The sequence below is a fragment of the Saccopteryx bilineata genome, chromosome X (assembly GCF_036850765.1).
Source record: "Saccopteryx bilineata isolate mSacBil1 chromosome X, mSacBil1_pri_phased_curated, whole genome shotgun sequence".
NCBI classification, from domain to species: domain Eukaryota; kingdom Metazoa; phylum Chordata; class Mammalia; order Chiroptera; family Emballonuridae; genus Saccopteryx; species Saccopteryx bilineata.
Window position 1 is genome coordinate 126,720,231 of NC_089502.1, and position 2,376 is coordinate 126,722,606.

Below are 2,376 nucleotides of genomic sequence, written 5' to 3' on the forward strand. Positions count from 1 at the left end.
GAGGTGATTCAGGAGGAACAAAATTAAACAGTCTAATTAAAAAGTACTGGAAACAAACAAAAAGGCACAAAAATATAATTGTACACAAATGCTTTACTCTGTCAGGTCTCCTAAAACCGATATGTTGACAGCCTCAAAAAAAAATTAAAAAATAAGTCTCACCATTTTAAAATGCTAGTCTTTGATTCCTTATCCATTCTGTGTCTTGTAATGCCTGATGTCAAATGCTCTGCCAGGACATCTTTGAGGTCAGTTTGATTCTAAAACTTTGCTTAACTCTGCTTCAACCTTCTACTCACCCAAGGCCAGCACCTCCAAGTCAAATAAATGACAGAACTAATGTAGCTAACAAGATAATGCCTCGAATTGCTTCATAAAGCTTTCAATCTAATAAGTCATTAATGTCTAAATATAAATTTATTGACTTCCACTGAGATTAATAGCCGGTATAGCATATTGACTGAATCCAAATGAGTTGATTGGATCATGTTGGTCAATAAATGTTGATCCAAATTATAAAAAGCAGCCAGGGTCAAATGTAATGAAGCTTATAATAACCTATACAATATGTCTTTTGTTAGGAAACATTGCCCCTGAGAATAAAAATGAAACTGAAGGGAAAATCAGACTAGAAACCCTCAGGTTAAAAGGAGTAAACTGAAGGCCTCCTCAGCGCTGCTGGCTTTGCCTTCCTCAGAGTGTCCTGATAATGGCAAGCTCAAGTTCTGATAATAGCGAGAAAGATTTCTTTGAGGATGAATTGATAGAAGAAAGTGTGATTCTCACATTGGTCCCAGTTCATGAGGAATGTGATGAAAAACATCGAATGGAACCAAGTGTTTTTTCAATTTCAGAAGCCAACTGGAAGATGAGGACAAATGATAAAGTTTGTCTTCCTGAGGCGAATGAACGATTCAAAGCTTGCTCAAAACCAATCCCTCCCTTGCCAATCATTTTGCCTTCAATTAATAAAGTACATTGGGACACTTTGCAGAACTGGTGCCAGTAATTTAATTTGAATACTGATGGCAGGAAAACAGAGGTTTATCTGAGGCTCAAAGAACATACCTACTCCAGCCCTGGCCGGTTGGCTCAGCAGTAGAGCGTCGGCCTGGCGTGTGGGGCACCCGGGTTCGATTCCCGGCCAGGGCACATAGGAGAAGCACCCATTTGCTTCTCCACCCCCACCCCCTTCTTCCTCTCTGTCTCTCTCTTCCCCTCCCACAGCCAAGGCTCCATTGGAGCAAAGATGGCCTGGGCGCTGGGGATGGCTCCTTGGCCTCTGCCCCAGGCGCTAGAGTGGCTCTGGTCGCGGCAGAGTGATGCCCCGGAGGGGCAGAGCATCGGCCCCTGGTGGGCGTGCCACCGGGTGGATCCCGGTTGGGCACATGCGGGAATCTGTCTGACTGTCTCTCCCCGTTTCCAGCTTCAGAAAAATACAAAAAAAAAAAAAAACATACCTACTCCAGAAAAAAAAAACAACAAGTAAATGAGCAGTATGAAGACAGTGTAAAGAGTATTGCTGAAACATCACAGGAGGCCACATTGCAGTCATATTTGAGGAAATGCAAGATGGTGACCCAAGAGTGAGAAAAGTTGTAAGATAAGAAAGAGAGAGAGGAAGGGACCAATACAGTTGAAGTAGTAATGTCAGCACAGGAGGCCATGTTGGCAGCATGGTCAAGAATTGCTACAAGAGCCATGCAACCCAAGGTCGTGAATTCATGCCCCAGTCCTGTTTGTGTTGAGAAATTTCTGTTGCAGACATCTGGTGTCAGATGGTGTGTGGTCCATGGCAGACCTCTCTGGGCAGACAGGGTTGGGTTTGCCTACAGTCCCATGTAGGGCAGGCCTGGGTGCCTGACACTCCCAAGCAGATGATATCTCTCTTCCTCTCACTAGCCTGCACTTTCCCATACTCAGACCGAGAGGATAATATGTTATGCCTTGAATATGTTAAAAGGAATAGAAGATTGATGAAAAAATTAATTACAGTGAGAAAAAAGAAGCAACTTGGTTTGAACACACCCACAGCATTTCTTTTGGATAGGTCATGTCTCAATGAAGAATAAATGGTGGACAGCTCACAGCTAAATTGGCTTGTATCACATTGATTGTTGTGCTCTGTCTCAGACATCCTCAGTGTTGCCTGATGCCTCAAGTGCAGATGTCTATGGCTAGATTCTATACTTGAGGTTTGTCAAAAAGTGATTGTTACTGCTGTTTCAGGTAGTGAGCTATGTAGACTATAATTTTGTTTTGTTTTAATAATTTTTTTTAATTTTACTTTTAGGCTTTCATAAAAAATTGAGCAGAGCCTTGGCTGGTTGGCTGAGTGGTAGAGCATTGGCCCAGTGTGTTTGATTCTCTGTCAGA

General features: G+C 42.7%; 1 pseudogene; it reads left to right on the forward strand.

The window, feature by feature from the left end:
* The first annotated feature begins 709 nt into the window (after positions 1-709).
* Positions 710-2,072, forward strand: LOC136317854 (developmental pluripotency-associated protein 2 pseudogene; annotated as a pseudogene).
* Positions 2,073-2,376: the final 304 nt, after the last annotated feature.